We start from the raw sequence: 19,393 nt of genomic DNA, 5'->3' as shown, positions 1-19,393 counted from the left end.
ATGTTCACACGTGTATGCAAGTCAGTTAAGTTAGTATATATATATGTGATTGTACAGTTACGAATTCAATTGAATGAGAATAGTTTTTCACCCAAAACTTCATAAGGTCAAGACACTGCATCAAAAACATTAGACGAGGTTATGAGGGCATTGTATGCTGATGGAGTCCAAGTGATTGGTATTTGGGGACTCGGAGGAGTTGGCAAGACTACTCTGGTGAAGAACTTGAACAATGAGCTCGAGAAGGATTCTACGCAGCCTTTTGGCATCGTCATTTGGGCCACCATTTCCAAGAATTTCGTCATTAAAAATGTCCAGACACGGATAGTGGAGAGATTGAAGTTGGAGGTAAAAATGGAAGAAAGCGAGCAGGGAACGGCTAGTCGGCTTTATCAAAGGTTTGAGAACGAGAAAAAATTTCTAGATGATGTTTGGGAGAAAATTGACTTAGGCTCTTTGGGTGTTCCAGGGCCTGAAGTTCATAAAGGTTGTAAGAATATGTCAGGAACAAATTTCTACTCATTCTTGTGTCTTGTGGTGACTTCATTCAGAACCTGCCAAACGTAGAAGTAATTAAGGTAAGCACCAGTTACAACTTAAAAGAGCTCTTTAATTATGATTCAGTGAAAAATATGGCCCCAGATCCTGTTGTTCCAAACCTAAGGATATTAGAGTTGAAGGATCTTCCCAGTTTAAGAACTCTTTGCAGAGGCCACGTCTAGAGCAGGTTGAAGTGTTCCTGTGCAATTGTCTAAAAAGATTGCCTCTTACTAACCAAATTACAGGTACCATAAAAGAAATACTAGGAGAATCAGAATGGTGGGATGCATAGGAGTGGGATGAGGACTAAACCAAATCAAGTCTGCTGCCTTATTTCTATCCAACTGTGTATGATTGCTAGGGATTTGGTAGTGTCAGTTTTGAATAAATACAGGGAATGTGGCCCAAAATGGCCCTTGTGATTGCGTGAAAAATGAAAGATGACCCGTGAGTGTGACAGGGAAACAAGAAGTTCAAGGGTTTATTCATTATTTGAGAGTGACAGTCCCATTTTGTATTTTAGGAATTTAGAATTATTAAGTGTAATTTCTGAGTAAAGAAAGAACGATTTTTGAATTGGATTACAAATCCCTTGGTTTCTACAAGCATCTGAGGAACATTGGGTTCAGTTTCTTCACTGCTATTGTTCAAACAACAGCAGCAAAAGCCATAGCAAGTTAGACAGTGTCAAGCGAACCAGCCCTACTCCTGCATGAAAGAATGTCGTTTCCACACTGCCCAGACCTCTGATGCTGAAGTCAACCATTGGTATTGCAAAGCAGGGTTTCTCTATAACAACAGAAATGATACCCAAAAATGTCAGTACAACCCTTACTGTTGTTCACAAGAAGACAACTTACAAAGTGATCAAAAGAAAAAGAAATTAGTAATGAACATTTAAGCAAATAAAATGATTTTATTCGATTGGATCTTGAACCCACAGGCCACAGCCTCACTCTCTGTCCTACTCTTATGAGGAGGAGGTGCTACATAAGCTAGAGCTCATTGGCACATTAAGCAAAATAGATAATTAACAAATGTCAGCTTTATCTAAGATAATGTCATTTCAATATTATAATGTGAAGAATCAGGTGCCCATACATCTAAAACATAATGCGCAAAAAGAATGTTACATATAAGAAACAGGCGCACCCTAGATTTTGTAAAATAAATATTCAAAAAGCTTTGTGAACCTTGTGTGTTGGATTTTGGGAGTTAGAATATAGTCAAAAAACTGAAATTCTTTTGACCTTGCTTCAATCATGTGAGTTGGAATACTTTCGATTTCAGTTTCTCCTCTGGAAACATTTTCTTCATTCATTTTGGTTCCTTCCACCGTCATTAATTGAAATGATGTCTTACAAGCAATTTACAAGAACAAGGGAGATGTCAACATCAAACAAAATGCTTGCATGATTGAACAAGTATGGAGTGTGAGGGTGAAGAAGGTTTAGCTAGAAAAAAGAAGTGTGAGGGTCTTGATGGGTTTGATGGAAGCTTTTATGAAGAAACTGAGTTATCAACGGTGGCTGCAATGTAGCACCACCGAGGGCCATGAATTCCATATGATGGAACTGCCGGGAGCTTGGGAACCCCTGGTCAATTCGAGAATTGCACGATCTGGTGTGATGTTGGGATCCCAAAATACTCTTCCTCTTGGAGACTAAGGTAAGGCAGCGACGTATGGAGAGAATAAAAGAAAGAATTGGTTTCCCTAACGGGCTCTTTATTCCGTGTCAAGGGCGCAACGATGGCTTAGCTCTTTTCTGGTTGAGAGAGACAAATTTGGAGATAAAAATCTTTGGCAGCCACCACATTGATGCTATTGTTACTGATGAGAGCACAAATTTCAAATGGAGGCTCACTGGTTTTTATGGCCACCCCCAAACGCATATAAGGCAGCAATCTTGGGATTTGCTTGCTTATTTAAAGAATCAATTCCAACTTCCATGGTTTTGTTTTGGAGACTTCAATGAGATTTTGTCTTCAGAAGAGAAGTTAGGCGGAGCTACAAGATGCCAAAGTCAGATGGATAAATTTAGGGATATGGTTAATCTGTGTGGCTTCAAAGACTTGGGCTATTTAGGGACAGATTATAATTGGTGCAATATGCAGTCTGGTGGTAGTAGAGTATATTTGAGACTTGATAGGGCCTTTGCAACTAGTGATTGGGTGGATAAGTTTAGTGAGGTAAGAGTTAACCATCTAGTGGATTCAACTTTGGACCATTGTGCTTTGTACATTGCAGACCCAAAGGCTCCTAAACAGCCCCGTGCAAGGCGTTTTCACTTTGAGGCTATGTGGGCTAAATGTGAAGCTTGTAAGAATGTCATTGAGGCAGCTTGGAGTAGTGCAGGTAATGCAAATACGTCGGAAGGTATGGTTGCTGCCCTTAATGCTTATGCTGCTGATCTTAAGGCTTGGAGTTCTGCTACTTTTGGTCAAATTCCAAAGAAAATCCAAGAAAAGAGGAAATGGCTAAGAACACTGGTTCAAGCTAATAAGGATGGAAATGGCTAAGAACACTGGTTCAAGCTAATAAGGATGGTTTGCTGGGTGATGAAATAAACCAAGCTAGGAAAGAAATTAATGAACTTCTTAACAGTGAGGAAACTTACTAGTGTTAGCGGTCAAAGGCTCATTGGCTCAAAGAGGGAGATGGAAACATGAAATTTTTCCATGCTCGTGCCTCTGAAAGAAGGAAACAAAATACTATATTGGGTATCTGGGATAAATTTGAGAATTGGTGTGGGGACCAAGATAGTATTGCTCGGGCTGTTATATCCTATTTTGAGGAGATTTATACCACTTCCTCTTTAAATCAGTTTGAGCAAGTGACTGATCCCATCCCGATCAAAGTGACAGATGAAATGAACATGGAGCTAACCAAAGGCTTCACCAAAGAAGAAGTTGTAGCCCTTAAACAAATGCACCCTACTAAATCTCCTAGCCCCGATGGTATGTCCGCACTTTTCTTTCAAAAATATTGGAACATAGTAGGCACTAATGTATCTAAATTGGTTCTAAATGTTCTTAATCATGGCATGTCTATTTCTGAAATTAATAGAACTAATATAGCCTTTGTGCCAAAGAATAAAAATCCTCAGAAAATGACTGATTTTAGGCCAATCAGCCTTTGCAATGAGGTGTATAAACTTATTTCAAAAACTTTGGCTAACCATCTCAAAGCTATTTTGCCATTTATCATTTCAGAAAATCAAAGTGCTTTTGTGGCAAACAGGTTCATCACGTATAATATTTTGGTTGCTTATGAGATTATGCACTATCTAAAGCACAAAAGGGGTGGGAATGATAGCTTTATGGCAGTTAAGCTAGATATGAGCAAAGCTTTCGATAGGGTTGAATGGTCCTTTATTGAAATGATAATGAGGAAGATGGGCTTTAATGAGTCCTGGATCGGTCTAGTGATGAAGTGTATAACCTTGGTAACTTGCTCAGTTATTATAAATGGCTCGGTCCATGGAAGCATTGTGCCTACTAGTGGGCTTAGGCAAGGGGACCCTTTGTCTCCTTATTTGTTCTTGTTGTGTGCTGAAGGCTTCTCAGCTCTCATTAATGAAGCAGTTGAGTGTTAGCAATTAAATGGTATATCCATATGTTGAGGTTCTCCAAGAATCAGCCACCTGTTCTTTGCTAATGATAGTCTTCTCTTCTGTAAGGCCAATGGTACTGAATGTAACAAGTTGAAAGAAATTCTTAGAACTTATGAATTTGCTTCAGAGCAAAAGATCAATACAGACAAGTCTTCAATCTTCTTTAGCCCAAACACTTCTCAAGAGCTTAAAGATTAAATCTTAAGCATCCTTGGGCCTATGAATGACTCTCGCCACACAAAGTACCTTGGCCTCTCCTCCATTATAGGACGGTCAAAAAAATTGGTTTTTGTAGAGATAAAAGAGAAGGTTTGTAAGAAGTTGGCGGGTTGGAAGGGTAAGCTACTCTCCTTGGGGGGTAAGGAAGTTCTGATTAAAGTGGTGGCTCAAGCCTTGCTCTCTTACACAATGAGCTATTTCCTTCTTCCAAAGAGCCTTTGCGAGGACTTTGAAAAAGAGATGAGAAGCTTTTGGTGGGGCCAGAAACAGCATGAGACTAAGATTTCTTGGGTTGGATGGAAAAGAATGTGCAAGCCTAAATCCCTTGGTGGTATGGGTTTCAGGAACTTGCAAGCTTTTAATCTTGCAATGCTTGCAAAACAGGCTTGGCGGGTTCTTGCAAACCCACACTCACTAACAACCCGCATCCTAAAGGCAAAGTATTTTCCTTACGGTGACATTCTAAGTGCAAGCCTTGGCAGTAGCCCCTCTTACACTTGGCAAAGCATTTTCCAAAGCCTCGAGGTCATTAAGAGTGGAACCCGTTGGAGGGTAAGAAATGGGCGTTTAATTCACATTTGGGAGGATAAATGGTTCCCTACCCCCTCCACGTACAAAGTTGTCTCCCCTCCTAGAGATTTTGGCGACTTTCCCATGGTCTCCTCTCTTATTGATCGGGAAACGAGGTGGTGGAAAGCCAATGTTGTAAGGGAGCTCTTCTTGCCTTTTGAAGCGGAAAGTATCTTGAAAATTCCCCTAAGTCAGAATTTGCTGGATGATAATCTTATTTGGATTGGGAATAAAAGGGGTGTGTTCTCCGTCAAAAGCACCTATTTTATCACTGCTAGTCTTCAAACTAATTCGGATGAGGGAGAAAGCTCTTCAAGAAACTCAAATGCCCATCTTTGGAAGGCTTTGTGGAAACTGAAGCCTCCTGCCAAAGTTAAAATTTTCTCTTAGAGAGCCTACATGAATGGCTTGCCTGTGTACTCAAAAATCTTTGAGAAGGGTATCCAATCTGGTGTTAACTGCCCTATTTATGGGGAAGAGCCTGAAAGTCTCCTCCATGCTTTAATTTCATGTGATTGTGCTCTCTCTGTGTGGTCGCTGTGGCAAGATTGCCCCTTGAGGCTGCTGTTGAATGCTTCAGATTTTTTAGACGTTGTCCACAAAATATGCTAACCCCCCTGTGTCATGCACTTGAGTAATTTTTTGCAATTTCCTGGTCGATCTAGCATAATAGAAACTAGATTGCTCATAATGACATCAGCCTCTCTCTTCTGCGAATCTGGGAATTGGCGAGAAATATTGTGGAGGGCTTTCACGAGGCCAACTTGGAGCTCCTTCCTGTGAAGCAACCTGCCAACAGAGGCCAGGAAGCTCCTCCGCCTGGGTTCTGTAAAATCAATGTTGATGGCGCGACTTCCTTGGATGGTAGTGGGGTGTCGAGTGTAGGAGTGGTCATTCGCGATGAAGATGGTAATGTAGTTGCTGCGCTTTGCAAAGCTCTGCTTTCACACTATCCAGCTGAGTGGACCGAGATTTTTCCAATGGAATAAGGTGTCCTTTTAGCATAGGATTTGGCCATTCCCAACGCCATTTTTGAGTCTAATGCTTCATCAGTTATTCAAGAAATTACTCAAGGTCTTCAAGGGAGCATAACAGGCCATTTGATTCATGAGATTATTCTGGCAAAATCTTCTTTCTTAAGTTGTTCATTTAGACACATGAAAAGGGACTACAACAAGGCTGCTCATGAGCTCGCCCAATTTGCCAAATGTAATAATGCTTGTCATGTTTGGAAAGATGTATTTCTGTCTTTCTTAGCTCATCTGATTCAGACTGATCATGGTTGATTGTTGTAGGCTTCGACCCCATGTTGTATTCCTTTTCTTGTGGTAATGGCATTATGCATTTTCTTTTCCAAAAAAAATGATTGAACAAGCCCAATATTTCATTCTAGCAAAACACAAATACCTCAGGCTTTTCCCATGGGGCCTTTGCCTTTGAAGAACTGCAATCTACAAATAAAAGTGCCTCTGCAATTGTGGAATGGCAAAGCAAAAGCCCAGAAAGGAAATTCATCAATTAGTTCCATTCCTTATATATATATATATATATATATAAGTATTAATAGGTAAAGTTCAGAGAAAATTCAATTAAAATTTGAAATTAGAATCCAATTTGAGCTATGTATCTAAATTTATGTGGAGACAACATTATAATTATCCACTTAAGTTTTTTAGTTTTTGTGCCTATAGCAACTGCCAAGGTTCTCTATGGTTATATCTGTTCTAAGATCAATTCTTCTTTCAATCTCCAATCAAACCTTGAAGTTTGGTCAAGGAGATGGACACTCTTTTGGATCGTAGCAAGGAAGTTAAAGATGATAAGGAAGTGATTGAGAAAGAAGGAAACAAAATAAGAGGTCAAGTCATAAAGTGGCTTGATGATGTCGAAAAGCTTCAGCCTAGGGTCAATCAAATTCTGGAAAAGACGGTTAACAACAAAAATTCTTCTCAATGTTTCTTAGATTGCAATAAGCGGTATAGAAAGAGCAGGAAGTGGAAAAAAATACACCAAGAGATCAAAAGGCTTCTAGAAGTTGGATGTTTTAATTCTGGTATGATTTATCCTATAAGAGTTCCCAGAGTTGTGGAGCATATTCCTGGACCATCAATTCAAGGTCAAACAACAGCATCAAAAGCTTTAGACAAAACTATGAAACTATTGTCATAGATTTTGGAGGAATGGTATTTGGGGAATAGGAGGAATAGGTAAGACTTCTCTAGTAAAGATCTTGAAGAATGAGCTCAAGACTACTTCCATGAAGCCTTTTGGCATCGTCCTTTGGGCTACTGTTTCCAAGAATTTGGACAATAGAAATGTGCAGACACAAATAACTGAGAGAAGAGATTGAATATGGAGGTGAAAATGGAAGAAAGTGTGCAGAGAACAGCTAGCTAACTTTATGAAAGGCTTGAGAAGCAGGCAAAATTTCTACTCATTCTAGATGATGTTTGAGAGAAAATTTATTTGTACACTTTGGGTGTTCCACGACCGAAAGATCATAAAGGTTGTAAGATCTTATTGACATCTCGACGTATGGAAGTTTGTAGGAATATGATGACTGATTTTGAAATTAAAATGGATGTTTTAAAAGATGAAGAAGCCTAGCAGTTGTTTAGTCAAAATGTAGGGGATGTAACTCATTTGGAAGAAATTATACCATTTGCAGAAGCAATTGTTAGAGAATGTTGCAGATTGCCATTGGCCATCATCACTGTGGGAGCTGCCATGAGAAAAAAGACAAAGGTCAAGCTATGGAAGCATGCATTAAATGAGTTGTGAAGATCAGTGCCTTCTATAGAAGGCATTGAGACTGATGCCTATAAGCCATTGAAGTTAAGTTACGACTCATTACAAGATAACAATATAAAGTCATGTTTCTCATATTGCTCTCTATTTCCAGAGGACTTCTCAATTCAAATAAGTGAATTAGTACAATATTGGCTGGTGGAAGGTTTGATAGATGGACCGAATTATGAGGATTCAATTGAAGGCATTGCTTTGATTGAAAAATTAAAGGATTCTTGTTTGTGGGAAGATGGCAACCATAAGAGAACTATGAAGATGCATGACACTGTTCGTGATGTAGCTAGATCGATTGCATCATCCTCTGAAGATGGATGTAAATCCCTAGTTCGTTCAGGGATTCAGTTGAGTGAGATTTCATTTGGAGATTTTTCAAATTCAAATTCTCTTAAAAGAGTTTCTTTCATGAATAATGAAATTACATGGCTACCTGATTGCAGAAAAAATGTTCAGAGCCCTCAACTCTGCTACTACAAAGAAATTATCTCCTTGACACAATTACTGAGAGATTCCTTCAAGGATTTAAAGCACTTAGGGTATTGAATCTCAGTGAAACCCGCATCCGGTCATTGCCTCATTCTTTGCTTCTACTTAGAGACCTTCGTGCTCTTCTTTTAGGCAGTTGCAGGAATCTTGAAGAAATACCCTCACTTGGAATGCTTAGTAATCTTCAAGAGCTTGATCTTAGTGGTACTCGTATCACTGAATTGCAAAGAGAGATGGAAAACCTGAGTGAGCTAAGGCAATTAGACTTATCCAAGACTTTCCTATTGAAAAGCATTCAACCTGGAATTATATCCAGGTTGTCTTGTCTAGAGGTTCTAAATATGAAAAGAAGTGGCTTTCACTTCCGTTTGAAGGGAGAAGAAGACGGACAAACAACTTTTGAAGAGCTCAGATCCTTTAATCGATTACGTAAGTTATCCATCTCAGTGAATTGGATCCCATGGAACAAATACAAAGATCTTTCCTGGATAAATAGATTGATACATTTTGAACTTTCCATTTACCAAACAAACAGCATCCTAAGTACATATGAAAAGAGGGGCTATATCCAAAGTGTTAATCTCTCACAAGAATGGATTAGGTGGTTCTGGGGTAATTCAAGTTCACTAGTATTAAGTATTTGTGCAAGAATGAGTGAAATGCTTGAAGACTTCATTAACAGTGCAACCAGCTTTTCTGGTTTGAAGTCACTTATTTTTTGCAGGTGTCCTATCAATTTAGGGCAAGGAGGAGGATGTGCTGCCCCTTGTGACCTACAACCGAACCTGGAGGAACTTCGTCTCTGCGATATGCTTGACCTAAAAAGCATTTCAGAGCTAGCTGGTCATCTTGGGCTAAGATTTCGCAACCTAAAATCAGTTGATGTGGACAACTATTCTCAGATGAAATGTCTTCTTTACTATGGCGACTTCATTCAAATCCTTCCAAACCTAAAAGTAATCAAGGTAAGCCACTGTGAAAACTTAGAAGAACTATTTAATTATGATTTAGGGCAGAATATGGCTCCAGATCATGTTGTTCCAAACTAAGGACATTAGAATTGGTGGGTCACATCAAATTAAGAACTCTTAGCAGACATGAAATGACATGGCCGTGTCTAGAGCAGATTAAATTGTTGCAATGCAATTGTCTCAGAAGGCTGCCTCTTGATAAACAAAATACAGATACCATAAATGAAATAAAAGGAGACTTACAATGGTGGTCTGCTTTGAAGTGGGATGATGAGAAAACCAAATTGAGTATGCTGCCTAATTTCCACTCATGGCGGTAATTGGAAATGGAATTGCAGCTAGGATTTGGTGGCTTTGCTCTAAATAAGAGATTTTGCGCTAAGTGGTCCTTGTGATTTTGTTTGAAAATGGAAAGAAAACTCAGTGAGTGAGCCATGAGTTTGTTCATCACCTTATGTGATAGCACCATTAAATTATCTTAGTGTCAGAGCATCAATAAGCTAGAGAGTTTGTTCATTATTAGAGTGTGAACCCATGCGTGTATTGGGATATAATTGTGATACAATGTTAAAAGTATAATTCTAGATCTAGGCATCTTTATCATCCTATTCATTTGTACCCTGCAATATCATCCTTATCTCATTACCATGCTGTTAACATGTAAATGACAACTCTTCATTGCATCTCCTATTTTTGAAAACAAAAACCATTTTCCTTGAATATACAGCACTGATGCTTGGGTGCATCAGTACAAACAGATAAGACCTTCGAACATGTTTGAATATTTACTGTTTCACATCATTGTTGTCAACAAAAGAAAACTTGCCAGCTGAATCCAATGAAGCACCAACCCTTTTCCCCGTAACTCATTAAAGGATGTTGTAGAAAGTAGAACTTACAAAACACGTGTTCCTATAAACATAATCCTTAACCCCCTAAACAAAAAAATAAGGTCAAATAACAACAATAAAAATTAGAAAGTAGCAAAAACAACCCAAACAAAAACAAGACTAAGCCAAACAACAATAAGTGAATAAATTATTCAACAAAAAACCTATTAAAAAAATCCCTAATCATTCAAATCTATAACTCATTCAACACATTACATAAAAATAATATCTAATTTCATTTTTGCTAAAAAAAGAAATATAAAGAGAAATATTTTAGTTGTGAGTTCTCCTTGGTAGCATCGTCAGCTCTGCTTTCTTCAGCTTTGCAATTAGAACAACTTTGCTCTCCTCGGCAACTCGGCTTAGCAAGTATTATCTATTGCTCTCTCTCTCTCTCTATTTTCTCCTCTTTGTCATCATCTCAAACTCTCTCACATTATTATTCTCACCTCAGTATTCTCAATTTCCACTTTATGTTTTGTAAGTCGCTTTTTCCTTTTTCTTTTTGTTAGTTGAATGACATTGTGATACTTTATATTTTTGTGTTTATTTTTTTATTTTTTATGATGTCCTTGTATTCAAGTTCTTTCTCTATAAGATCTTGTTAGAAATACTAAATAATTGTATTGTATTTCTTAATCAAGGAATATACATGCGATGCCTTTATATAGGAGGCATATATGTGCAGTATAAGTAAAGTGTAGTACAAGTACAAGTGTGCTATACAAGGAAACTAGCTGAGCCTAAAGCCCAATCATAATATACATTTGTTAGTTGAATGACATTGTGATACTTTATATTTTTGTGTTTATTTTTTTATTTTTTATGATGTCCTTGTATTCAAGTTCTTTCTCTATAAGATTTGATATAATTTAAGTTTATCAAAGACTATTTTAAAATAAGAATTCCAACAGCTGCCACTGAGTCTCTTTCTCTACAGCTCTACTCTCTAAATTTAACGTGGCCAACAGGGATAAGAAAAAAAAAATTTCCATATAACTACTCCATTTGTTCTTTTCTCAAGTGTGGGTATTTTATGAAATATATCGGCAGTACTATGAAGCCTTGAGCAATGCACATGTGCCGGTGCCGGTGCCGTGTAGGAATCTTACCACAAGTTTGAATCACAGCGCCAGAGTCAATCTTGCACTGTGGAAATTGCCCAGAGTGTATGTCGTTATGTTTCTTATAAAATTCCAATTCAAAGAGATAACAACTGTTCTTGGACTTTGTCTTCAGGCATTACTATAAACAGATAATACCTTCTCAAAATTTGCATTAGCATTTATCAATCTAAATGGAGAGATAGAAAGATAAAAAATTTTAAAAAAATTCTGGAAGGAACTTCTTAAATCCAGAAGTATATCATATGATACACTACCATAGGGGCGGAATTAGAAATTTTTGTCTAGGGGTTGAGTTTAAATTATCTCATATTGAGCCATAATTCAGGAAAAAAAAAAGTACTACATACATGTCTTGAACAGATTATACCTTCTTGCAAGTTGCATTAGTTTAATCAATGTATTTTAATTAGCATTGAGCAAAACTAAATGACCAATTGAATATCTTAAGGTCAATTTCCTACCTAAGTTTCTCTTATTCCTTTTAACAATCATGAGTCCATAACATTAAAGAAATAAAATATATGAATATAAGAACACTAAAGTACTTCTACAAAAAGACAAAATATGAATTGAAATTAAATATAACTAGTGGAATTGAAAAAGTGAAATTTAAAAGATCAATTTGGTCCCTGATCAGTGTGAGAAAGAGAAGAAAAATGAGTAATAATTTAGGGATTAAGCTGGGTTTAGGGACCAAGTTGGTCAATTTTGAAAAATTTTAAACTTACTTTATATTAGCCCAAATCTTAGGTGAGTTAACTGTATTATCCTTTAAAAAAAAAAGGGTCAAATCACCCTAAGTTACTTAGAAATCAATTTTTAAAAACCCTAATTTACTTATAAATCATTTTTTTAAAAGTGAGATTCTGGTATTAAAAAAAAAAAAAAAGGACTTTTTGGTTTAAAAATTATACAAAAGTGGGCTTAATGGCCAAAATCGCCCTCTTGACCTACCATCTTTATTTCGGTGGAAACTCATTCCAAAGTGCAAATGGACAAAAACAAAATAACTGAGTTGCAGGACCCAAATCAAAGAGCAAATGGACAAAAACAAAATAATGGAGTAATAGGGCAATAATTGAACCACACTTGTGAGTCATCCATTCGTGCTAAAGTAATAATAAATGAGAAATATTAAGAGCACAAAAAATTACACAATTTTTCCCATAACTCACCACATAATGAGTTATAAGTGATCTAGAAAAAGTGGTGGGTTCACAGCGTTATCACTCATAATACGTCACATGGTAAGTTGTGGCAAAAGTTGCGTAAGTTTTTATGGTTATAGCATTTTTATAATAAATTGTTTATTTTTTATAACTTTTATTCGTGTAATGTAAGACAGAAACTAAAAATTAATTTATTTTAAAAAATTTTAAAATTATATTATTTGAAATAAAATTATGAGAAAAAGAAAAAAAAAATGCTTTGCTAATAGACAAACACACAGTATATATGCTAGCTGATGAACCAAGAAATTTCCGTCGTTCAATGGGCCATTGGATGACCAAAGAGCCATAAAAGAGTATTTAATGCATGAGATGTTACACATAGACGTACACACAGGCCTGACTGTTGGAGGGGTCTTCAAATCAACTCATTAAAGCACCAGAAGCGTTACAAGGAGGCATTTAAGCCGCCATTGAATGCCCCCAACGGTTAAGAAGGCAAAGACCTATATAAACCACTTCAAAACCCAAACAAAGTTATGGACACTTATCATAATACATTCAATCCTTGTTATTTCCTCTCCAAATACCTGACTTCATCATCGAAGGCTCACTTGCTGGCACCACACCTATGACCTTTTCGAGAGAAACCTTATTTCTAATTTTGTGCTGGAATTAAGGTTCATTTGGTCATGTTCCGTCTGGACGAACCTAAAAACTGACGAATTTGACTTCATCACTATCTACTTCTCTTGAAAAAAGTCACAGTCAATGAAAAGTCTCCATAATTGTTTTCTTAGATTGGAAGAGTTTGTGTCTAGTGGTTAATTACATTAAACATGTTAGGATGCAGGTACATGTCCTTTTTCGTTTTTCTTTTTTTGGGCCAAACTACCAAAGAAAAGGCTGGGTTTTTAGGACTGAAATTGTTATATGTATTTTTGTTCAAAAATCTTAGGAGGGCTGGTGATTAAATTCTTCCTTATTTTTTAATTATTTTTACTACAAGTCTCAAGGGATTTTTCCAAAACTCAGGGGAACCATGGCCACCCTAGGCTCCCCTAGTTTCGCCATTGCATCATTAACTTTTTTCCTTTAAATATTTATCAATTGAAACTATCATAATTTCATACTTTTGTATTGGAACTATCTGACCAATAGCCATTAAGGACAACACAAGCAAAATAAAATAAATAAATAACTGCATTAGGACAGGAGGATGAGAACACCCAAACTTCTGCCTTTTTTTTTTTCTTTTTTTTCCAAAAAGTTTTTCATTTTAAAAGCATCGTGGTTTGAGCATTGTATAATATAATTTTGAAACCTAATTTCATACCTACCCTTAAAAAAAAACTTCATACTTCTGGAGGTATCTAATCTGACAAATAGGAATAGCATTAAGGAAAGAGGGTGAGAACACCCAAATATGCTTTCTTGAGAGTCAAAATGGGGACAAATGTTTTTTTAACCAACAAATTTTTGCTATCTAAAAAAAAAAAAAAAAAATGGATATATATCAATTAAATTTTAAATTTTAAATTTTTATAATATTAAATTATAATTTAACCAACAAATTTTTGCTATCTAAAAAAAAAAAAAAAAAATGGATATATATCAATTAAATTTTAAATTTTAAATTTTTATAATATTAAATTATACATAAAAATAAAATCACATGTGAAACCCAGACACCTCATGCGAGAGTGCATCAGACCCTGCCAAGTGGCACTCTAATTTTGCATTTAGCATTTTTTTACCTCTTTCATTAAGTTTTTTTTTTACTGTTACCCGAAGTTCACATTAATTTATTTTACTATTATCTCATTAATTAACTAAACTTACACCACATCTTTCTCTATTCATCATGTCTTTTAGCATACCCATTGTTTTAGTATTTTAAAAAAAGAAAAAAAATAAAATAAATAAGTAAGGACTAATAATAATAACTAACCAGATAAGGCCCTAGAGAGAGATACACAAAAATGTTGCGGATTATTAAATAAATTGCATTATTTTACTTTATATTGCAAGTATAAAAAATATTATCAATATAAAAGACCTAAGACTAACAAAATATTTGAAAGAGAGAGAAAGAGGAATCTGAAGGGTCACCACCTCCGTTATATTGGCCTCTCACCACCATCAAGATGCCAAAACCCCTACAGGTAAATTTTTTTCTTTTTTCTTTTTAAATTAGGGGCTTAAATATGATATAAATTTTAGTAATTTGGTTCGATAGTTTTTGTTTTGGATATTTAAGTAGAGAGAATATTTGGTACACAATGTAAAACCACATTCTACCATAGTTTAATTTTAAATTATCTATAAGACATATGTATACATAGTTGCCCACATCATGTCTTAATGCCGCACTATCAATGAGTAAAAGATGGTCAAAGAGTTGGACATACTTTCATTTCATTGTATGAAATATGTGAACACAACACAAATTAGTTGATTTTCATGATCCCGTTACTCTTTTGCATTTATTTTTTGTTTCATGATTTTAAAAAATAATAATAATAATCTTACCTTAAGAAGGCTACAAATATGCAGGTTAGCTACTAAACTAATTTTTAATATCTTAAAATGTATATGTTTCGTTACTCTAATTTAGTTTATTTTTTCTTTATAATATATGTACAATATTATCCCAAACTGTCTTACATAAAATATTACAAAATTATCCGCGTATCTCACGGGCAATTTACTAGTTAGGCAAAAATATAGAAGAAATCTCTAAACAATAGAAAATTGATAAAAATAACACTGTTAATGATTGGGAAGCATATATGCAAACTGCTAAAAACATCAAGATCAGGAGTGTTATGTTCTAAATTTCTCAGCATCTAATTATTCGCTTTAAAGTTTTAGTGATCGATAAAATTGGGTCAATAAAAGTTTAGATCATTATTTGTAAGCTTAACATTGTCCTTTGAGCCCTCTGTGCATCATATTAGTGCAGGTCTGTTAAGTGTTAACAAACCAATTTGATCTAAAATCTGGAAAGAAAGAAAAAAAAGTAAGCCCAAAAATAAGTAAACAAAATTTCATCTTAAACCTTAGCAAAAATTTGTTTAGATCTTAATAAATTTGAAATAAACTGAGGGTCCAGTTATAACGGGTGTCCTTAATACATTTGTTAATGGATTATTTTAGGAAAATTTTAATACCACTTTTATGATAAATATAAAAAACTATCAAAAAGATAGTTGTTTTTTTCTTTTCACATGAAAAGTTTCTAAAAATGTTTCCTAAACTAACGCCATTAATGCATCCGTTAACTTTTCCTATTAACTAATAGATAAGAGTATTCTAAGCAATAATAATTAAATTTTGCTTAACATCAATAATTAATATGTTTAACGCATTTTAAAAACAATAGAAAAAAATGCAAAATCTTAACAAAATCTAGAGAGAGAAAAAAAAAGTAGAAATTTGTTCATCTTAAACCTCAAAAAAAAATCCGTTTAGATCTTAACAAATTTGAAATAAACTAAAGGTTCAGTTATAACGGGCATCCTCTAGGCATTTATTAATAAACCATTTTAGAAAAAATTTAATAACACTTTCATGAAAAATATAAAAAGTTGTCAAAAATGTTTGTTACTTTTTTCTTTTCATATAAAAATTGTCTAAAATCATTTCCTAGGCAAATGCCTTTAGTGCATCCATTAACTTTTACTATTAACTAATAGATAATTTCTCTCAAAAACAAAAACTAATAGATAAAAGTATTCTAAGCATTAATAATCAAAGTTCACTAAACAAAAATAATTAATATATTTATTACATTTATAAATAGTAGTTTATTTTTTAAGAAACAAAGCTAAGAAAACCATTTTGGAGACTTTCGTTGAATGTGTCTTTTCAGTTATACTGGCTCAATTATTGATTGCTTTAGCAGTGGAGTAAAACTATGAAAATTGCTTGGAAATTTTGAAGCAAATTCCCTAAAGGTGGTCTGGGCGGCCATATTTGGGTCCCATAATCCTTTTTTTTTTTTTTTTCTTCGAGTCCTTTTCTCTTTGAAATAACATTTTCACTGGTACGTAGTATCATAAATGGTGTGGTTGATACAATCATAATTTCTAATCGAATAAACTAGTGAGTGTTAGGATATATATGTTTTAACTTGTTTAAGAACATATGTCACTTAGTTTTGTAAATTGGCTAATCCTTTGACAAAACGCACTCTGCTTGTAATTGGGTAGTTCTAGGTGTTTTTAATACTTCAAGAAACAATGTTTCAATGTCAAGTGTTGAAGTCATCAAGTCTGTCCAAGAGAAAGCAAGTTGAAGTGCACAGTTTTTAAAGCTCGACACCTCTCGACAGCTACCTCGACACCTGCTATCTGTCGAGATTTAAAAAGTCAGATTTCCAATCTAATTTTCTTGGGATCCGTGAATATGTTTTTGGGCCTTCTTTTCTTCTAACCCTAAACATATAAAAGGATTATTTTAAGTTGTTTGGAAGATGGTTCCAAAAAGGGCACCGTGAAGATGCATGATGTTGTTCGTGATGTTGCTATATGGATCACATCATCATCTGAGGATGGATGTAAATCCCTTGTTCGCTCAGGGTTTTGCTTGAGTGAGATTTCAGTTGGGGAGTTTTCAAATTCTCTCAAAAGAGTTTCTTTCATGAATAGCCATATAAAAAGTCTACCTAATTGCTTGATACAATGTCCAGAGGTCTCAACACTGCTACTAGAAGGCAGCTGCCCCTTTGAAGAAGTTCCCAGAAGATTCCTACTAGGATTTGAAACACTCAAGGTCTTGAATCTCAATCGAACCAACATTCGGTCATTGCCTGACTCTATACTTCAACTTGGTAACCTCTGTGCTCTTTTTTAAGGCATTGCAAATATATTGAAGTACAACCTCGACTGGGATTTCTCAGAAAACTTCAAATTCTTGATCTTTGTGGCACTAGTATAAAAGAATTGTCAGGAGAGATAGTATACTTGAGCAGTTTAAGGCAACTAGACTTATCCAACACAAGAAAGCTAAAAACCATTCATGCTTTAAGGCATTGCAAATATATTGAAGTACAACCTCGACTGGGATTTCTCAGAAAACTTCAAATTCTTGATCTTTGTGGCACTAGTATAAAAGAATTGTCAGGAGAGATAGTATACTTGAGCAGTTTAAGGCAACTAGACTTATCCAACACAAGAAAGCTAAAAACCATTCATGCTGGAATAATATTAGGGTTGTCTTATTTAGAGGTTCTAGATGTGACAAGCAGCTCCTACCAGTTCCTTGTGAAGGGAGAGGAAGAAGGAGAGACAACTTTTGAAGAGCTCATACAGCTTGACGGATTACTTGTTTTATCCATCAAATTGAAGAGTATCCCATTGCTCAGCTATGATGATCTTTCCTGGATAAATAGATTAAGAAGATTTCAAATTTTAATTGGCCCAACAGCATATACCTTCCTAACTACGCATGACAAAAGTGTGGCTGTAAGTAAAATTGATTTCACACAAGATTCAATTCTGCAATTATGGGATATATCAAATTCTCTAGTCTTAAAAAATTGTTCAAACCTAAATCTAATGCTTGACGACTTGGTCATTAATACTGTTGTTGGCTTTATTGGTTTAAAATCACTCACGATTGAAAGATGCACAATAACGAAGTCATGTCCAGTTAGAGGATTGGCTGCCTGCTGTGACCTACTACCAAATTTGGAGGAACTTACTCTTGGCTATTTGAATGGAATAAAAAGCATTTCAGAACTATTTGGACAGCTTGGGCTAAGATTTCTTAAACTAAAATTAATTGAAGTGAGGGACTCTTCTGAGATGAAATATCTTCTCTCCTGTGGTGACATCATTCAGACCCTGCCAAACCTAGAAGTAATCAAGGTAAGCTTCTGTTGGGCCTTAAAGGAGTTCTTTAATTATGATTCAGGACAGAATATGGCTCCAGATCCTGTGGTTCCAAAACTACGGACATTGCAATTGGAGGATCTTTTCAGTTTAAGAACTCTTGGCAGACATGAAGAGGTATGGCCTTGTCTAGAGGAGGTTACAGTGTTCCGGTGCAATTGTCTAAGAAGGCTGCCTTTTACTATCCAAGATACAGGTACCATAAAAGAAATAAAAGGAGAATCAAAATGGTGGGATACATTGCTGTGGGATGATGATGAAACCAAAAAAGGTCTGCTGCCTTATTTCCATCCAGTTCTGCGTTAGTGCTAGGAACTTGGTGGCTTTGGTCTAAATATAAGCTTTAGCTCAAAGTGGACCTTCTAATTGTGTTTGTAAATTGAAAGATGACCCAATAAGTGGAGAAAATTCAGTGTATCACAGGGATATATCACCACCCCCCACCCCCGATATGTAATAAATCCCTAATGAGTGAGTTGATAGTCAGTTCGTTATCTTAGTGTGAGAATGCTAATAAGCTTGAGAGTTTGTTCATTATTGAGTGTGAAAATATCAATGGTTGTATTGAAAATTTGGAATTCTTGAGTGACTTTTGAGCTAGGTGTAATGAGTTTTAGAGTTGTTAAAGTGTTAAAATTTGTGATATATATATTCGATTATGGATTTTGGTTGGTAATGGATAATGTTAGAACCTCGATGTATATTTTAATTTCTTGTTTGAATTAACATGCTTATATAATAAGAAAATTAGTACAATTTACATTCCATAATATATATCAAATTTTCAGAATCAAGGAAAATTACAAATAAATTGTACGTTTCATTCTAGACAGCTAGTTAAAAGCACCATCCTTTGAGCACCACACTTTTAGCTTTTATCCTCTTCGTGGTTTCTTCTTCGTTATTCAAAGATGATCCATGCAGATAATTTATCTCCTTGCCAATGTTAATAATTATCTGCAGATAAAAAGATTCAGATAGGCAATTTATGTATATTATTTCTTAAAATTTTCATTTTCTGCTTCTTTTCTAGTATTTATCTGCGTGCAGAGGTCCTATTTTTGAAGTCCTATAATAATCCTCCTGTTCGTGTAAATAGCCTATG

The 19,393-nt window shown here is 35.3% G+C and overlaps 1 pseudogene; it reads left to right on the top strand.

The window, feature by feature from the left end:
- The first annotated feature begins 141 nt into the window (after positions 1-141).
- Positions 142-18,933, top strand: LOC112027378 (disease resistance protein At4g27190-like; annotated as a pseudogene).
- Positions 18,934-19,393: the final 460 nt, after the last annotated feature.

Source organism: Quercus suber, unplaced genomic scaffold, assembly GCF_002906115.3.
Source record: "Quercus suber isolate HL8 unplaced genomic scaffold, Cork oak 2.0 scaffold_33, whole genome shotgun sequence".
Classification (NCBI taxonomy): domain Eukaryota; kingdom Viridiplantae; phylum Streptophyta; class Magnoliopsida; order Fagales; family Fagaceae; genus Quercus; species Quercus suber.
The sequence above is the reverse complement of the archived record's forward strand: the minus strand, read 5'-3'. Positions and strand labels throughout refer to the sequence as shown.